Below are 21,803 nucleotides of genomic sequence, written 5' to 3'. Positions count from 1 at the left end.
AAATTCCACAGAGTAGAAGAGACATACCAAAGAGAAATCTGATTGGGAGATGTCTGGTAAATAATGTAGAGCAGTGAGCTGATGGAGAAAAGGAGAAAAATGTAATGCCAGAATTAGATAAGGGTCTGAGGCAGAGTGTGACTGGCCTCAGGCTGTGAGCTGGGGTAGAGCTGGTGAGTGGAGAAGGCAGGCTACCCTCATGTTCAGAGTTGTAATAAAAGCCTTGGATAAGCTGACAGCCATTAGGTCAAGGATATTAGGGGATTGCCAAAGAGCTGCATCCTAGAGGAGGTTAACCAGAATTGTTATGAGTGGGATTGTGGGAATTTTAATAAGGGAGCAGACATGTTATCATTAGACATTCTCTAGCAAGCATTTCCCTCAAAGAGTAGAAATGTTGGCAAGTAGTTCTCTTGTTACACAATGGAGAAATGTGATCAAGTATTGACTCATACTTTTCTTAGAATTATATTTATTTGATAAAACACATTGAGAATTAAAATTGTATATAGACAAATAATAAATGACCTGTAATTAAGCAGGCTTTAGAATAATGAGTGATTGCCGGCACCGGTTTGGCTCAGTGGTAGAGCGTCGGTCTGCGGACTAAAAGGTCCCGGGTTCGATTCCGGTTAAGGGCATGTACCTTGGTTGTGGGCTCATCCCCGGTAGGGGGTGTGCAAGAGGCAGCTGGTCGATGATTCTCTCTCATCGATGTTTCTAACTCTCTATCCCTCTTTCTTCCTCTCTGTACAAAATCAATAAAATATCTATTTAAAAAAAAAAAAGAATAATGAGTGATTGATTATGTACCACTTTTTTTTTTAATCTTATACGTACTTTTCAAATTGTATATGCTGAGCATGTATTACAGTAAAATATATAAAAGTTTTTGAGAAATAAGAAATATTATATTTATTTTACATAAAAATACTTAAAACATAGTCATATAACTAATTGATAGGGTTTTCTTTGCATGTATCTGTATCATCAACAATTCAAATGGATGTATACCTACATGGATCTGAAAATCCAAAACATTTATATATTTTTTTACATGATAAGGAAATTGAGGAAATAAAAGTAGATTATTTTTAATGAACCCATCTATTTAAAAGGCTGGTGGAAAAATCCTTTTTTGTTTGTTTCGTGTGCGTGTGTGTGTGTGTGTGTGTGTGAGTAATCTATGAACCATGAGATCATGGTTAGATTCCTGTTAAGGGCACATGCACAGGTTGCAAGTTCGCTCTCAGATCATGCATTTATTTAAAATTAAAATAAAATGGAAACAAAAAATTGAATGCATTTACCTAAATTCTGATATAATAATAAACTGAAGTAGAAACATTTTGACTAAACATTTAAAAAATAATCAGGATTTGTAACATCAAGATAATTCCCACTTTTTTTTAAAGTATATATATATATATATATATATATATATATATATATATATATATTATTGATTTTTTTACAGAGAGTAAGAGAGAGGGATAGAGAGTTAGAAACATCAATGAGAGAGAAACATTGATCAGCTGCATCTGCACACCACCTACTAGGGATATGCCCACAACCAAGATACATACCCTTGGCCAGAATCGAACCTGAGACCTTTCAGTCTGTAGGCCAATGCTCTATCTACTGAGCCAAACTGGTTTCGGTGATAATTCCCACTATTAAGGGAATACATAGAGTGGGGAAGAAAGATTCCCAAGGGCAAATTTCCTGACATTAAGAAAAATCTCCCTTTGGAATTTAAGAAGAAAATTAGGTTCAATTAAATTATCTGTATGTTATGCAAAATGGTAATTTTCTTGCTCATTATTGTAGTTTTGGAATTGTACAGCTTATCTTTATACCACATTTGAAGATGAATTGGAAAGATGCCTTAATTATTTCTACATGCAAAATATGAATGGTCACATGCATTTTGTTGATAAACACAAAGTAGTTGGTATGCCAGTGGTCTTTCCTTTTTTTCTGACATCCTGCTTATTATTTTTATATTAATTTTTAAATATCATTTCAGGTTAATGCCAGAAAGTACATATGAAAATAATTCTAATCCATTGACAATATTCATTTTATCTTAGATTAACAACTTTTAGACTTGTAACAGACCCATACCAAGACACATCATAATAAAAATGATTTTACACAATGAAATATTATGCAGCTATAAAAAAGAAGGATCTCTTACCCTTTGAGACAACATGAAGAGACCTGGAAAGTATAATGCTAAGTAAAATAAGTCAGTCAGCGAAAGACAAATATCACATGATCTCACTTATGTGTGAAATCTAATGAACAAGATACACTGATGAACAAAATAGATCCAGAGACATGGAACAAACTGAAGAATCTCAGAAGGAAGTGGGGAGTGGGGGGTGGGAAGAGATTAACCAAAGAACTTATATGCATATATGCATAGCCCATGGACACAGAAAATAGTGCAGTAAAGGCCTTGAGGGAGGAGGGCAGGGGCTGGATGAAGGCATTAACAGGGGAATTTAAGGGGAAACTTTTGTAATATTTTTAAAAATAAAGATTAAAAAAAAAAAAAAACTTGAGAAAATCAGAGTTCATGTTATCTTAACCCAGTTTTACTTTTTAAAGTTATTTAATATGTATTTTAGGTAAGGAGGAAAATAACATTTGGTGGCAAATATAATTAATTTTAGTTTTTAATTTGTTTAGATTAGTTTTAATTTGTTTAAATAAAATTAATTATTGATAAATTTAAAGTTTTCCAATATTTAACACTAAGAAATGTTAAATGCCAATTTTTTTTAACGAGTAATTCTCTCCCTTTATTTATATTTCTCTTCTCCTACCTGGAAGTTGAGAACTTTGAGTGAAGTTTCTGTTGACCGCTACAATAACCACATGTTTCTACAGGAAACAACAATGGCAATTAATAAAATTTTCAATAGATCAGATACCTTGCTCCATGTGAAAGGCATATTAGGATATTTTAAAAGGGGAAAAGCATACTATTAAATGCACATAAAAAATGACCCTAGCAGGCATATAAGTGAGTTGCATATATCTAGCCAGATAAGATAATTTTATTATCTTATATAGGCCACATTTCAGGCACTGTTACAGACATGCCACATGTACAAACATAGCCTTCAGGTAAATTTATGATACAAGTACTTTTATCAAGTTTCTTATATAGAAACTTGTCCAGGATCACAGTTAGTAGGTCCTGAAGTAGGATTTCAGCCTACAACTTTGGCTCAAGAGCAACTACTTTTTACTAAGTTTCACTTATTCCAAACAATAATAGCTCCAAAAAATGTAGCAACTGCTTCTCCCCACCCCCACCCCCAGGCTCTTAATTAGCTTGTGTGACAAATAAAGTTCATAAGCTATTTTGAATTATTAAAAAAAAAAATAGAAGTCATTAGAGTGGGAATTCAAAAGATACTAAGAAGCCAGAGATAATTCAGAAACAGGGTATTTCTCTTCCACCACTTTATACATTTGGGTAAAATTTTCAATAGCATATGTCTCTCAGGACCTTTACTAAAAATCACTTTTGCTAAGTATATTAATGCTTCAAATTATCTTTCGGTCTATAAAATAGAGTTCTGTAATATTTATAAACTTTAATTTTACCAGGGATAAAACTGTACTCTATCTTAACATAGGTCACTCTTCATATAGAAAAAATCAAATTTACACAAGAAATTCTACTGGTAATATTTGTGAGGCCATATTTCAAACATAGATGTATGATAAATGTTTCATCATTAAAATTAGAATACGATACATCTTTTTGAAATATGAAATACACTTAAAATAAATAGCCTAGATAAAGAAGAATAATAGTGAGATGGCATTACCAGTAGGTTTTTATCCAAAAGCTATAAATTATGTTTCATCTAAATATATTGAACATATTCTAGTGCTCCCATTATGTTTGAATAATGGAGCAAAATCACACATATCCACTAATTCATTACATTTTTGGAAGATGACAAACTTGAAAGATTACTCTAGTGCATCATACATACAATTTTATGCTAAGATATAATTTAGTCTTATAGGACATACTGTCAGCTCAAACAAAAATATTTCAGTAGAAAACATCATTGATGAGGCTGCATTGCTGAGATGCTCATGGGAGAGTAATGAGTAATCCATTTCATTTTTCATTAATTCATCATGCTTATGAATTTAGATATTATTAACTTTGCTTTTCACACACATTTACCAAAACTGTTACATTTTAGAGCATAAGACAATCAAATCAAGTCACAGTCTGAACAATCTCATTTAATAATATCAAGGAAAATCCCCAGAAATACCTACTTTACTTTTGCTAATCCATGACCATGCAAAGTAGAGTGGTGAAAAAAATCTAGACAATCCAAGCTAAAATATCTGTGTGTGAAGCATAAAACTAAAGACTACCAAGGACTGTCAGTATACATTATATTGAATTTTTCCAATTTCCATATATTTCCATATTAATACATCTTAGTCAGTATAGACACACTTTTTAAAATACGTATTATATTAGAAGGCTCTAAGTGTAAACAGGGCAATGGATCAGGTAGGCATGTGGAAGAGTATTTGCAATTTTAAATACAGTCATAAGTAAAAACTTTCTGAGAAGCTGGCATTTGTTCAAAGAGTGGAAGAAAGTGAAGGAGTGAGCCAGATGCTCACCTAGGGAAAGAGAAGCGCAGGCAGAGGGCAGTTATAAAATGCCTAAGGTGGGATCTTCCCCAGGAATTACAGGAAGAGCTTCAAAGAAAGAAGCTAGGGGAGAGCAGTAAGAGATAAGATAAAAATGATAGCATGTGTCTAAATTCTACAGGTCACTGTTGGCCTTACAAAGACATTAGCATTGATAGAGAAATACAGTAAATATATTTTAACATGACTAAACATATATTACAGGCTCATACTGGATGCTGTTTTGAAAATAGAATATGAAATAATAAGAGTAGAAGAAAGATCAGCTATGAGGCTATTGCAATAGTCGAGAAAATAAGGTAAAATGGGATATCTATGACCACCATGTTGCTAATTTAATTTTAGTCTTCATCTTACTTTAATCTTTGAAATAATTGATGACTCAGTCTACCATGGAATAAAAAAAAATATGCTAACTTCAATGCCACCACATTTACCTGTTTATTTACTTGTCTAAAAGTCTAGCCTAGTAGTTCTCAACTTGGGGCTATTGTTCTGTGCCTTCCCTTCCTCTCAGGCACTATCTGGAGAATTTTGTGGTTGTCACATCTAGAAAAGAAATGTGCTACTGGCATTTAGTGGGTAAAGACCACTGATGCTGTTGAACACCCTACAATACACAGGACCTTCTCCCATAGCACTGAGTTATCAGGCCTGAAATGTCAGTAGTGCTGAGATTGAGAAACTCAGGCCTACCTTCTTTGACTGATTCTTACTCACTTCCTAAACATCTAACTGTTGCCAAAACCAGTTTGGCTCAGTGGATAGAGAATCGTTCTGTGGACTGAAGGGTCCCAGGTTTGATTCCGGTCAAGGGCATGTACATTGGTTGCGGGCACATCCCCGATAGGGGGTGTGCAGGAGGCAGCTGGTCGATGCTCTCTCATTAATGTTTCTAGCTCTCTGTTCCTTTCCCTTTCTCTCTGTGGAAAATCAATAAAATATATTTTAAAAATAAATAAATAAATGTTGCCATGCACCTGGACTTAGTCAGCAAACCTCTTCTCTCTCCATATCCACCTACTTCCCAGGATATCTCCTTCAATCTCACAGTTTTAAGTAGAATTTATAGGCAGAAGACTCGCAGTCCTGGACTTCTCTGAACAATGTTTCATCTATCTAACTGACACAAGGATGTTTCTTAGGCCTTTGGAAATTAACATCTCAAATTGAACTATTTGTTTTTTTAATTTCCAGAAACATTCTTTCATATTATTCCTGTCTTGATAAATAATAGTTCAATTTTTTTAGTGACTTAAACCAAAATTCCTGGAGTCACTATTCTTTTTCTTACTCCCATCCATTTGGTCTTTTAGTAAGTTCTACCTACACAACTTTCAAAATATAGCAACAATTTAATCACTTCTCCCCATGCCTACTATACTTACACTGGTTCAGTTCTCATTCTTTTGTACTTGTAATAGTGCACTAATTTCCTAACTAATCCTAACCTCAATGGTCAGTTATTTATTGACAGAGCAATCAGAGAAGTAAACTGATATTATATGTTAGATATTTTAAAAATCCTTCAAAACCTTCCCTTCTTTTCTTAGCAATAATAGGCACTTAAACAATGATATTGACTCTTTTTGATAGTCAATTTGATACATGAGATAGTCTTTAGGATTGATCACCAGGACAACAATCCTCAATAATCTCTAACAATTGTAAAGAGTGGCAATAAAAGAGTGTGAGGAGAACAATGTGAAAAGAAAGTGTAAATCTGTAGATTCATAAGGTCTTATAAAAATAAAAGAGACAAGAGAGATAGGAATTTTACAATAGCATGCTCTGCCATCACTCATTTCTCTGCATTCAAGTCAGAAAATATAAATATAATCAACTAGACTCAATATCTCCAATGTTTCTAATGTAATCTTCCTCTAAATTAGGGGTGTCGAACTCAATCAGAGAAGGGGCCAAAATCTAAAATCCAGCCTAAATCGCGGGCCGAATGGTTTACTGAACAGTCATAAACTGACAATGTCATAAACTGACAGCGGAGTGCAGTGATGACAGCGCGGTGCGGGCCACATTGCAAGGCCTGGCGGGCTGGATTTGGCCCAAGGGCCTTGTGTTTGACACATGTGCTCTAAATGTTTCTCTGGCTCTCAAAAAGCATCCTCTAGTGTTCTATATTCTCACCTGTCAACATAAATTACTTTTTATCTAGAACAAAATCATATCCTCTTAAATTACAAATGCAATGGTTAAATAACCATGTTAATAAACATTTGGAAAATTATTGAAAGACAAAAACATACTTTTTTTTTTTTTTTGCTGGGCTATTTGCTTAACTTTTATTTATTTTTTTTGTTTAAATTTCTTTATTGATTAAGGTATCACATATTTGTCCTCATCCCCCCGTTCCTATCCCAACAAAAACATACTTTCACCTTGTTACAAAAAGTACACTTTCCTCTTAAGTATTTGTTTGAAAATGTTGAGGTGCTCTGAACAACTAAATTGGGCAATACTTCTTTGTATTTATTTGGAAAAGTTCAATAAAAATTTAATGTTAACAAGGTGGTATTTTATATGAGGAAAATGTTCTAATATGCAACTATTTAGAGACAAAGAATACCTGCTTATTTTTGGTAGGACGTATATTAGAAAATATATTATTTATTTTATACTAAGATGTATAAAAAGTGATATTGTTGGTATAAAGCTGTCATCTTAATCTTAGACTTCTGATGACCCACTGTATGGTTATATTCTATCCATGAGTAGTGGAAGTCTTGAGTCACAGTGCACATGTGGCCTAAATAAACTCACCTAACAAACTTTCTTCAGCATCATTTCTCTTTTGTCTGCTGTATAACTTTTCATACACACATTTGTTATGTATGTCTATACAACCCGGAATCTCAGTGTATAGACATACATTGCATGAGGTTAATATGCACAATGAATTGAGATTTCCAATAGCAAGTTTCAACTGCTCAATAATACCAGGGTGAACTCCAGGCCTCTCATCTTTCTGCTCTACAAACCTGCTCACTGTGTATGCTGCCTGGTAGCTGAAGCAGCTCAATCTGATCTCACTACCCACTCCACAATAGCCAAAAGCAGGAAGGGGAGGGTCGATCTGGGTTTCTTTCCCCATCATTTGCTTCGTTCTTTAAATGGGAGGACAAAATCTTTTGCTAAATCACTGCTATGAAGTTCCACTGACTTGTTATTGGCCAGGGGTATGCATACACCATCTCTAGACCAATAATTAGACAAAGAGAATGCCATTGCAGCCATATGCCTGGAGGAGGCCTTGGCAGCAGAAACAACATCAGACTTCTGAAAGCTAAGAGAAATGGCTCTCTGGCGGAGTCCTAAAAGAATCTGCCACATGTATCTCCACATTTGTTCAAAGAACACCAACTCGGATGCCGTGCTGATTTAATTTAAAATGTATGAAATGTTGGGTTATCTTCTAAGAAATGTTATTTTAAGGAAAAGCTAAAAACAAAACAAAACAACATATTTTTAGGCATTTGTTAAACTAAACTGTCTGGAGGAAGGTAAATATACCCGCTATATGTTAGTCAAAAGATACTTTGGAAAACCTGAAGCCAAAAATATATGGTGAACAACTCCAAAGGAGAACGTAAGAGCACCTGCTTTTGCTCGTGTTAGGAGAAATAGGAGAATTTATTCCCTAGAAAGTTATTATTTTTATGGGCCTCCTGTTTTCAAACAATCGTAAATAGAATAAGCACTGATGGAAAAGAAAACACATGTGCCCTTATTTCTTTGGTTATACAAACAACACGTTTTCTGTGAATAATGAAGGCCAGGAAGTTATTGGAAGCTAGGGGTCACAGCTCAGCAGGGCGGAAGGAACTGGACAGAGCAGGTCAGTGGATCTGGCTGACAAAAGACAATAGACCTTCTCCTCCCCAAGCAGTGCAGCAGAGGACATGTCCACAATTTTCGCTCCTTGTGCTGCACAGAGAGAGGCATTTATTAGACCTGAAGTGGGTCATGTGCCAATAAGGGGGAGAAAACTTGAATTTATTTCCACCAACATTCTGTATTGTGCAAAGAGGTTGTTCTCAGAAAAATTAGACTTTTCTTATTAGAAAAGAAAATACATGACAGGCAGGAAAATATAATGTCCATTGTATTCCTTTTTTTGTGAAATATTTATTGATTTCAGAAAGGAAAAGAGAGGGAGAGATAGAAATATCAATGATGAGAAAGAATCATCAATTGGGGATCCCACATTGGGGATTGAGCCCACAACCCACGCATGTGCTCTTGACCAGAATTCAATCCTTCAGTCCACAGGCTGACGCCCTATCCACTGAGCCAAACTGGCTAGGGTTAACCACCACTCTTTTCATTCATTTATTTCAAAATTCCATTTGCCAAACCAAGTGTCCTTAACCATGGGTCTATTCACCTCCTAGCAACAGAGATACAGCTCTTTGTGTTCTACTGAGTGGATTTTGGGACATGTGGCTATTGCCTTTTCCCTCTCCAATAATGTCATTGTCCTTTATTAAGGTAAACTACATGGAATATGTATGATGGAGTAAAAATTTAAAAAAAAAAGTAAAATATGTTCACATGCTTAGACTTACATGTGCATTGACTATAAAGAAGAGACTATGAGCCCAGCAGGCATGGCTCAGTGGTTGAGCATCAACCTATGAAGCCTGAGGTCATGGTTGGAGTCCCCCTCAGGGCACATTCCCCCTGGGTTGCAGGCTTGATTCCCAGTGTCTGGCATGCAGGAGACAGTTGATCAATGATTCTCTCTCATCGTTGATGTTTCTATCTTTCTTCCTCTCTCACGTCCTCTCTGAAATCAATGAAATCTATTTAAATTTTAAAAAATGAAGAGAATGTGAGTACAGCCTATAGCCTTTGGGTATGTGTATTGCCTGAGACCATTTTTCCTGAACTCCACTCTGAAAACCCACTCCATGTTTCCTGTGGCTTTAGCCTGGGTATCAGATGACTCTGGGAAAGCTTTGCTTAGTCACAATAAAGACCCAGCTTTGCTTTGGGGCCCTTTGTTGCTATCATCAGTATTGTTTTTGGTAACCATACTGCTGGCATGTTAGATAAGGAAGGCCCCATGGTGTCTTTCCAGGCTATGATCAGGACTCATGGCTGACACTATCTTGTAGCTTTAACTTGTTTTATCCTTAAAATACAGAGCCTATAATCTCTAGTAAAAACTCAACTCTTATTTAATACCTGTTTAACCCAAACATTTAGATTAATGCTCAGCTTCCCACTCAGTGCCTTGTTCATTATCCTCATGTGCAAATACTGTTATTTGGAGAACTTAAATTTCTAAACAAAAAAGACCTTTTTTTTTTAACAGAAATTAACAACTATTATTAAAGCATCATTAAGTCAGCAGACTTTGTCATTATTGCTTTATCTGACCCTTGGCTCTTTCCATGTGCTGCGTATGTTTATTTTGGATTCCAATGCAGATCTGTGCCTGTCATGTTTCTCTATTTTCTTGGCTCCCCTATTTTTTTCTAATTCCTTTAGTTCCTATTTTTTAATTTTATTCCCAAAACATAGCCCTAATATATGTATTTACTTGGTTTTTAAAATAAAGACATTTGGCTATCCTTTTTTAAAGTATACAGATGCACAAGCAAAATATGTTATATTTGTTTTTTAACCTATAATTCTAAGAGTAAATGTCTCTTAATTATTTTAAACATCTAACATTCTTTATCTAATAATGCACTTTCCAATGCTCTGAATTTATTTTGCTTTTCACAAATAAATGCAACACACACTAATATAAAACATATCACAGTAGGTGATGCAGAGTGGTAAGCAGGGTAGAAAACATGAATATATTATTTCTGGATATTTATGAATATATTTGAAAGTTAAAAATAAGGAGTCTCTATATTAATTTGAAAGTTGGTTACTAAACATAAGTAAAGAAAAGCAGAACAAAGCAAAATTCCAGCTTCCTGAATTTTAGTCTAAGTGGAAGAAAAGAATTAAAATTTGCATTTGATGAAATAAAGGTTTTGTTTTTATTCTGTTACATTTTCAAGGTCAACAGATTTACAATGTTGAAATGGAATTTCAAAATGCTTTATAGCAAAACTCACAGACATGAGAATTTAAAATAGAGATTTTCTTAGGGCAGCAATACTGAAAATTTATGTAAATATATAATTTTTGGCCTTTCACAGGACAAAATACTAATGAGATTATTTGACATTTTTCACTGCAACAAATTCATGGGCATAAAACATTTGGGTTTGCTTAATTTTGCAGCTTTGTTATAGTTAGGAAAACCAACATAATCTTAAAACATGTAGGTCCCCGAAAATGAGTTAAATAATCTTGATAATGATTTTCATGACAACCATATATAAATTTAGTTAGTGGTTAGCATGCCAGTAGAGAGGGAAGGTGGAGGTGAGCAGATGAGCAGGGGTGCATTTGGGGGTGAGCAGACCAGCAGGGGGGCAGTTGGGGGCAAGTAGACTGGCACAGGGGGAAGTTGGGGTGATCAGACTGGTGGGGGGCATTTGGAGGTGAGCAGGCCAGCAGTCAGAGTGGTTAGAGGCAATCAGGCTGACAGGCAGGCAGGTGAACAGGTAGGGGTAAGCAGTCCCAGATTGTGAAAGGGATGTCCTACTGCCAGTTTAGGCCCGATCCCTGTAAACTAGCAGTAGGACATCCATCAAGGGGTCCCAGATTGGAGAGGGTATAGGCCGGGCTGAGGGACACCCCTCTCCCCATGCATGAATTTTGTGCACTGGGCCACTAGTATATATAAAAGCATGTAAATCCCTAGCACAAAAATAAAAAATGAGGCATATGGGTAAAGTAAAAGTTAATAAAATTCCTTCTGAGACATGGCAGCCCAATAATGCACAGACATTAGGAAGATGGGAAATAGTTGCAACAATAAATAACAGGCAGCCAGCAATTTACATGAAAAAGCTAGATGGTAAAGCACCACCGTGAAGAAAATAAGAGAAATATTATAAAGGTCTGCATTTTACATAGAGAACATATGTAAATGCCATCTTGAGAAATCATTCAAAATCATATTCAATGGTATATCAACTTCTGGAAATGCAATTAGAGTCCATTTCATGCCTGCCTATTAGCATTTCTCCATGCCGACCAGTGAAGTGAGCAGAAGCTTTACGTAATTTTTCACTTTCTTCATCCTGACTGAGCTCTAATACATTGATCTGAGTTCTGATTATTACCTCTCTAGATATTTGTTGCCCACTGCATTATTTTTCCTTCTTCTCTGTTTCCTTTGTGAGCTAACTGGAGTTATTCTACAGAGAATAGTGTAAACATAAAATAACACACATTTTCATCTCACTCTGCAGTCCTGGGAATTGAAAAGCCTGGTAATAATTTACATTTTGGTCTTATTATAATGTGACTAATTCTGGTCTTTATTTGTTGATAAGCATTCAACATAAAAAAAAACTGATGCAAAGCATATGAAAAGGTGTTTTCTACAACCTATGGGAATCCAGGCCCAGGTTCTGAGTATCTAACTACTTTGTTTTATTGATTTTTTTTTTTCTGATCCTTTAAAAAATATATATTTCCTTTCTAAGTCTTAAGTTGCAAAGATTCACTAAGTCTCCCAACCACTTATCCCACTGGCAACCACCAATCTGTTCTTTGTATCTATGAATCTATTTTGTTTTGTTTGTTCATTTATATTGTGTGTTATTTTTATTTCCACATATCTATAATAATAAAATTGTAATATGCTAATTAGACAGAATGTCTTTCTAGGCATCCTTCCGTCCTTCAGATGAAACCAGGGCTGTGAGGGAAGCCTAGATCCCAGATGCCCGAAGGAAGCCCAGGTCCCGGGTCCCAGATGGTAGAGGTGCCAGCAGCCCAGGGAAGGAAGGCCTACTCTTGCACAAATTTCATGCATTGGGCCTCTAGTAAGTGAAATAATAAGATATTTTTTTTTTGACTGACTTATTTCACTTAGCATAATACCCTCTAGGTCCATCCATGCTTTTGCAAAGAGTAAAATTTTGTGTTTTCCTGTTGTTTGTTTGTTTAGGCTAAGTAATGTTCCATTGTATGTAATCCATCCCCTTTTTTATCCATTCATCTAGTTTTTAAAAATACGTATTCTTATTGGTTTCAGAGAGGAAGGGAGAGATAGAAACATCAATGATGAGAGAGAATCATTGATCAGCTGCCTTCTGCATGCCTCCTACTGGGGATCAAGCATGCAACCCAGGCATGTGCTCTTGAATGGATTTGAACCTAGGACCCTTCAGTCTGTAGGCTGATGCTCTATCCACTGAGCCAAACTGGCTAGGGCTATCCACGCATCCATTGATGGGCACCTGGCTTGCTTACAGAGCTTGGCCATTGTAAATGACACTGCAATGAACATAAGGGTGCATATATTCATTGAATTAGCGTTTGGTGTTTCTTTGGATATATACCCAGAAGTGGAATCACTGGATAATAGGGAGTTGCAGATGCCTAGATGCAATTATATATGATAGTGACAAAAATTTACAATACAAATGGCATTGCCTTAAATTAATCTAATCTGCATTTTAGTTTCTATCCCCCTTGAGTCTTAATAGAAGGAGTGGGGAATAGGGTGAAAACATTTAGTTTTGTTGTACTTGTAGGAACATCAGCTTTCTTCATGATAATGAAAAGTCAGTCCTAGAGCTATTCCCAGCAGGGTAATGGCTATACACCCATTTATAATGGCAGCAGGGAACCCAAGTGTGGCCATTGAGACACATGTCACTATTTCAGTAAGAAAGAGAATACCACAATCACAGTGCCATCCTGACAAAGCCACTGCTCCCCTACTGAAATTTTAAAGAAGATACAGATTTAATTTCCTTGGTGAAGGACATTGTATTCCTAAAACTGGCATTCTAACCTGAAACAAGGCAGAAATTCATAGAAAGCCAAAATTTAAACTTGGGACACGCTGTTTCTTTGGGTTAAGCCATAAAATATGCAATAAGCAACTTGTTATATGTTGCTTCTAGTTAGAGCTTAAATGAACAAATGAATTTTTACATGACCTTGAAAATTTGATAGCACATCTATTTTCCTAATTTTGCGGATCTGAGTTCACAGTCATTTGAACAAAAATTATTACAATAAACATTACTTTAAATTTTCTTCATTCGTGGTGTTAATGGTCACTTGTAGTTTTGCAAAACTGCATAGTGATTTTTAATGTCATGTGGGTTTCTCATGAGTCATGCACAGTGGTGACTTGTCTCCTTGCTAAGTGTATGTTAATTATTTATTCTTTCTAATAGTAGCTGTGTGGTTTTTTTTTCTCTTTACAGATATATCCTATGCAACATGATAAAGTTAAACTTTAATAGAAAACCTGATCTAGAAAAAAACAGCATTAAAATTCTGTGAAGATGTTTCAAATAACTAAGTTAAAATAATAAACAGACTCTATTTTTTGGTATCTACTTGTCTACCTAGCCATCTGTTAAAAAAATAGAGACAATACTTTTTATAACTGTTAATTGGTTAGCAAAGACAAATTTCTAGGCACTGTGAAGATTTTAAATGGCAGCTTCAAACATTGAGAATGAGTCAGCCATTCAAAAGCATGTAAGACCTTTCTTTACACAAAGATTTCACAAAAGCATTATAAATTCTATATATTTCAGGAAAGAAGAGAAATAAAGACAGACAAGGACAGGAATAAATATAATCTTATTCTTCACACTACTAAAGGGGTTTACATTTCTATACTAAAGGACTGGTGCACAAAATTTGTGCTCTCGAGGGGGGCAGTCCCTCTGCCTGGCCTGCACCCTTTTGGGGGATGTCCAACTGATGGCTTTGGTCCTCTCCCCTTGGGCCTAAGCCATCAGTCAGCCATCAGCAGAGGTGGGAGAGGCTGCCCCCCACTGCCACTGCACCTGCCAGCCATGAGCCAGTCTTCTGGCTGAGTGGTTCTTCCCCTGTGGGAGCACACTGACCACCAGGGGGCATCTCCTGCTTTGAGCATCTGCCCCCTGGTGGTCAGTGCATGTCATAGCAACTGGTCATTCAGCCATTCAGTCAATTTGCATATTACCCTTTTATTATACAGGATAATTAAAAGCTTATATGCAAATTGCCTCCTCGGGAGTCCTACTGACTGGGAGTTCAACCACTTGTTATGACATGAGATGACCACCAGGGGGTGGTGCAGAACAAAGGGAGGCCCCTGCTGGTGGCTGGCAGCTGCTAGGGACCCTACCCATGTTTGCATTTCCTGCACTGGGTGTCCAGTGATACATAATACACAATGTAATTGTAAGTATTTACTGTGACACATTGTATTACACAGTGAAATAGAAGAGCCAGCCAATGCGCAGATTAAAGAGATGTTCATGTAAGAGACTTTTGACATATTTGATATACTGGATTTTAAAGTAAGATATTGGATTGTATACATAAATACCGTTGACAATGAAACAAGGAGGAGAGGGCCACAGGGGCACGAGGCCGGCTGGTAATTAGACATACAGACAAGGACTGGTCTTTCAATCAATCATTAATAATTAAGTGCTAGTAACTAATTTTAATTGTTTGTACATGTTACACTCTTTAGGGAAGCAAACTTGTAAGTTTTCAAAACTGAGTTTATATTAAGTAATCAATAGAACATATGAACTTATTTTAAAAAAAATACAATTCTTGCTTTAAGACACTTCTCAAATAATGCCAGGCCTGGGTCCTCTCAATAAACTTCAATTCCGCTAACCATTTTTGTCAGGGACTTCATCCTTCTATTTTATAAGACAAAGAACTTCAACTTAAACCCTACATTTTGGTTTCAGTATAATAATGTAATGTTAATGTGTATTATCTGTAATGTTAGCGTTATGTCACATGGACGCATGTGCTTTACTTAAATACTGACGGAATGTTTACTGCAAAGAATTTAAATTGTAATATTTCTATTTAAAAGTATGTTTTCTATTGATTTTTCACTTTTTTAGTTTGAAACTATGAGGAATAATACAAACTGTTTAAAAATATCCCATACCATTTTAAAATGTAAAAGAGCTGTCTATAGTTACCTAACACACTTTTTTTTAAAATATATATTTTATTGATTTTGTACAGAGAGGAAAGGAGAGAGATAGAGAGCTAGAAACATCAATGAGAGAGAGTCATAGATCAGCTGCCTCTTGCACACCCCCTACTGAGGATATGCCCGCAACCAAGGTACATACCCTTGATCAGAATCGAACCCGGGACCCTTCAGTCCCCAAGCCAACGCTCTATCCATTGAGCCAAACTGGTTTCGGCCTAACACACATTTTTATATAAATATTACTACATTAAAATTTAATGATAAAATTCCCTATAATTATGTGCAAACTTAAAAGTACACTGTGGGGCTTTCTACAAGAGTATGTTAAAAATGCTAACACTGCTTACAACCTATACATTGGGTAGCTTTAATTTTTAGTGCAACAGCATTTGCATTTGAGCAATGAAAAGCATTATCTCAACTTGCCCTCCTAGGGTGCCTGCAAGTGGCTTTTGTTAGTCTATTGATAGTTTGTGGTGTTCGCCTTGAGTTTGGATGCGGGGGGTAAACTGCTGACACCAGGCAGCTCTGCAGGGATCTTGGGTGCCAAGGCAGCGGGGAAGCTGACTGTATTAATGACAAAAGAGACATTCATTGACTGAAAACAAACCGGTTTAAGCTTCAGCTGTCTCCGCCTTCTGGAAATAATTTATCCATGCCTTTTTGTCATAATCACCAACACATCTATTTTTTCCTCATTGTTTACTTGAATATATTTGCAAATGACTACCCAAAGTTTAAAAATAAACAATGCCCAAACACTTTTCTCACCAGCCACGCTAAAAAAAAATTATCATAACTCATGTGCATTGGATAGAATACTTAGGAAGGTCTTGGGTAGGAAGTAGGAACTGATAAATGTTAGAATAAATGTAGTCTTAATAAAAGGAGTGGGGAATTGGGTGAACACATTTAGTTTTGTTGTATTTGGAGGAACATTAGCAAAATAAATTAATCCCAAGTATTGACTGACTGCCCCCTCTTAAGAATCAGAAGTTCTTAATATACAAAAACAAAATAAAACAAAACAAAATAAACAAAAACAATAGCTAGTGCCCATCAATGTAAAATTTACAATTTCTTTCATACAAAGATCACTAGGTAGGTAAAGACTCAGGAAATGAGAATATCCAATCAGTGAAAACATACCCAGAATGGATACACACATGACTACATGCAAAGATATTTAAGTTGTTATAACTACAGTCCATGTGAAACCAAGATGCGGTGTTTGAGTCCAAGTGCATTGTCTTGCGAAACTGAAGAATGGATTTGCGGACACAAATGATGAATGAAGCAAAGTTTATTGAGAGAAGCCAGTCCTGGAAAAGGTACAGCTGGAGTTCCAAACGGGGGCCAGGGTCCAGAGCTTCCATTACATCTTGCAGTTGGTGCCGTTCAGCATCCAAGTTAATTAAAGTCTATTAGTCCAGCGTAGGGTATGGCATGGCCATGAGCCACGTGGGCACAGGGGAACAAATCCCCTGCCACAGTGCCCATGGAAGAGACAGGGAGAGGAGGGGATGTTCTCATTTCTTTTCCTAGGGGTAGATGCATGCTTGCTAACTTCTGATTGGTTCTTTCAAAGAATTCTGCCTCAGTAACATTCTTGAGATTGCTTATACGCTTCACAACCTTGTGATTTGTTATTTGCAAGAACCTTGTCTTAGCAACTTCATCTATTTTAAAGTTTATGTTTCTAGCTTGCACTCTTCTTTCCCCACCCAGTTGGGTTGTCTTAGTAACTCCCTCTAACTGGTTTCCAGGTTCTACTTCCTGCCCTTACCCCCATGGTCCTGTCCCTGTCTACCTAGCTTCCCTGTGTCTACTCACATGTCCTCACAAATGTTGGTGTGTAACTATGTATATACACTGTAAGGGAGAAATGTTTGCCAACCAAAATATGCCTTTTTGGCATGAGAATTATTTTAGGAAACAAAAGACTCTGGCCTGCCTGGCTGAGCTGGTTGGGGTGAACCAAAAATGTTGCTGGTTCAATTCCTGATCAGGGCACATGTCCAGGTCAAGGGTTTAATCCCTGACAGGGCATCTGGAAGGTAGGAGGTCCTTGTACCATTTTTACATGATGTTTCACTCTGCCTCTCCCTCTCTTTTCCTCTCTTTATCTAAAATAATAAAAAAAATTACGTAGAAATTAAGATTTACTTATTTTTGAGGAAAAGAAAGGAAGTGATAAATTACTTTACAGGAAGATTCATGAATCTTTCAAGGTGCATGGGATGTTCTATTTTTTAATTTTTTATTTGGGTATTTTTATGTGGATATGTTCATTTTAACATATATATGTAGTATTTTTGCACTTTTTTCTATGTAATACATAAATGTAAAATCTGTATTTTAAAAGAAATATATGATCAGAATTAATAGTGTCATCACCTTTTTCATATTTTTATTGAGAAGCAATATTTTAAAAGCTAGTCACTGCTGGTGAGAATGTAAAATTGGCACAGACACTGTGGAAAAGAGTATAGAGGTTCCTTAAAATATTAAGAATAGAGTTAGCATAGGATCCAGCAACACCTATGCTGGGTTTCTAACCCCAAAATTTAGAAACATCTATTCATAAAGATATAGACACTCCTATGTTTGTTGCAGCATTATTCATGATGGCCAAGACATAGAAACAACAGAAGTGCCCTTGGATAGATGATCAGAAAAATAATATGTGGCATATATTTACAATGAAATACTACTCAGCCATAAGACAATATGAAATACTGACATTGTGAAAACATGGATGGATTGTGAGAATATCATTCTAGAAAAAATAAGTCAGATGGAAAAAGAACATATGATTTCACTCATATGTGGGAGGAATCCCAAACTGCCTGATCCCACTGGGATCAGGCCTAAACCAGCAATCAGACCTCCCTCTCACAATCCAGGACTGCTGGCTCCCAAGTGCTCACCTGCCTACCTTCCTGATTGCCCCTAACCACTTCTGCCTGCCGGTCTGATCACCCCTTAACCACTCCCATGCTAGCCTGATTGATGTCTAACTGCTCCCCTGCCAGCCTGTTTGCCTCCAACTTCCCTCCTTTGCCAGCCTGGTCACCCCTAACTGCCCTCCCCTGCAGGGTTGATCACCTCCAACTGCCCTTTCTTGTAGGCCTGGTCCCTTTCAACTGTCCTCTCTTGCAGGCTTGGTGCCTCCCAACTGCCCTCCCCTGTAGTCCATCTTGTGGTGGCCATCTTGTGTCCACACTGGGGCAGCCATCTTTGACCACATGTGTGTTCAAGTGATGGTCAATCTGCATATTACTCTTTTATTAGGTAGGATAGAGGCCTGGTGCACGGGTTGGGGCCAGCTGGTTTGCCCTGAAGGGTGTCCAAGATCAGGGTAGGGGTTCCCTTGGAGCATGAAGCAGCCTAGACAAGAGGCTTGTAGTGGTTTGCAAGCCAGCCATGCCCCCTGGCGACCCAAGCAGAGGCCCTGTATCTGGAATTTATTTACCTTCTACAATTGAAACTTTGTAGCCTGGAGTGGAGCCAAGTCTCCTTCTTGCTCCCTGGCTGCAGCCATTTCTGTTTGGATTTGTTTATCTTCTATAATTGAAATTTGTATCCTTGAGTGGAGGCTGAGGCTGGCAAGGGCAGGCAGAAAGTTTGGCTTCTGCCATTGCCTGAGAAACCCAAACCTTGCTCCTGCTCTCTGTGGCTGTAGCCATCTTGGTTGGATTTATTTGCATATTCACTCTGATTCGCTGGTGGGTGTGGCTTGTGGGTGTAGCAGAGTGAGTGTTCATTTGCATATTACTCTTTTATTAGATAGGATGTCACCCCAATAAACTTATAGAAATGTTTTTAAAAGCTAAAATAGTAGAATATAATTAACATTTTAATTATTACATTTTACACTAAGTTTTTACATTTTCTAGGGGGTTACTATTATGACAACTGTTGCTTTTTAAAGTTGAGAATGAATTATATATTCCTGAAGAATTTATACCTCCAAAAATACATTATTGAAAGAAAGCATAGTATATGGATTTTAATTTATGTGTTAGATCTCAAGGATTTCAGTGATGAGAACTCTCAGAAAAATACTCCTTGGTAAACATGAGCAAAATCAAATATTTAAGTAAGAGAAAATTGTTATATGGTGTTTTTAAACATAACCCAATCAGTCATGGCAGAGAATAAATAAACCTCCCAAAAGTTCTTTTTATTGATTTTCTTTAAAGCCCACTAAAAATAGAAGCAATTCTGCTCCAAAATCACAACACTGACAACAGAACACTGAAGAAGAAAGTATAAATACTAATTTTGATGGGGCAAATTATAAAGACAGCTCTGTATAAGTAAAATGTAAAACCTCAATAAACAGTTGAAACTTTCATTTTCAATCAACTTTTGGCATAGTTAACATATTTGAAGCAAAGATAATAGGTTAGGGGTATGGTTTTTAAAATTGAAGAACAGAGAGTTTAAAATGCGAAGTATAAATTTGAAACTAATCAAAGTAGGAACCTTTATGAGTAATACCGACTCACAGAAAAAAGTATTTTTGTTAAAGCTGGTTGTTGTAAATGGTCATCATATTTTACATGATATTTTAGAGTACATTTTTAAATTGCATTATTTATATACCTAACTCACGGGAGTGAAGTAAAGAAAAGGTGAGTGCCCCATGATTCAGGTCAACTATATTACATGGGAAATTAAATTGGACACTAGATATGCAAACATTAATCTTTCCTTAATACAGGCTCATGACTACTGGGATTTCTTCTTTATATATTAATACAGATATTATTATTTAAGTATGCTCCTTTAAAATAAACTTATACATGCAAGTATAATACACATAGAGTATTATTAAATGCACAAATATTAAATGCACCTCTTGGTGAAGTTTCACAAGTGAATACATCCAGATTAATAAATAGAATTATACAGAGATTTCTTTTTAAGCAGCAAGTTATGCAGGTTCGGCTTGAAAAGAAATTTAAAAATAAGAAATGACATGTTTTATCATACTAGTCATTATTAATGGAAAGATCAATAAGGAAAATACACACACACATCTGTGGTAACCAATAGCACACAGGAGCCCATGGGCTCAATGTTAGGATGCCAATAGTTTAGAGTCCTTCAGCCCAGGCAATGTGGCATTAAGTGGTAATTTGATATACAATCTAGATGTGTTATTTGCCTTATTCAGGAATTCATACTCCAAGGGCGGTCAGCTCACATTTCATTAGAAAGTGACTTTCTGGGAGGTGGCTGTAGGAGAGTGTCCTATATCTTTTTTATGATCAGTTCCATTGGCTTTCTGGTTTGTAAAATTAAATTTAGAAATAGGTTTTCTTTAGTGAAATTGGTGACATCAAAGATATCGGGACTGATTGAGATGTTATAGGTATTCTCATTGTCCTTACCTTCAGGGGGATATGAATCCAGAGGGCTTTAAAAGTGGTGTCTTCAACTTGGTCTCTAAAAGATGCTAGACCAATCCCTGTGCCTACAATCAATATGGGATGCTCACCTACAGTAAAAAGACTTGAAGATGTGTCTGTGTTTCAGAAAATCCTAAAGATCAGAAAGATCAATATTCAGTAACTATATAAAAATATTATAGGTCAGTTGCTTTAGTTTTTCCTAATTATGTCAAAGAAGCAGTAAAATATTTAAACTGCCCTCAATTTTCAAATGGAAAATTGTAGCCCTCTATAGTAAGAAAACAAAGAAAAACAAGCAAAATGCATCCATTTTATATTTTATCAACATGTGTGTTTTTTTATTATATTATTTTTTATTTCATAGAAACACTTAAAAGACGTTTGGTCTTCCCAAATGTCTGCAACTCAAAGAAAACTAAATGGACTCTCGTGTTAATAATATTTTAGTTCCACATTTTAAATGTGTTCCATTATCACAAAAGTCCTCAGGCTCATACCTATTTCTTCATGCCAAAATGTCTCTGGCTAGAATCAGAAAAGAAAAAGCAATTCACTATTGTTTATTCATCTTATTTTATCTAAACATCTTA

Source organism: Pipistrellus hanaki (assembly GCF_964339955.1).
Source record: "Pipistrellus hanaki genome assembly, chromosome: 2".
Taxonomy (NCBI): Eukaryota; Metazoa; Chordata; class Mammalia; order Chiroptera; family Vespertilionidae; genus Pipistrellus; species Pipistrellus hanaki.
Note: the sequence above shows the minus strand (reverse complement) of the source record.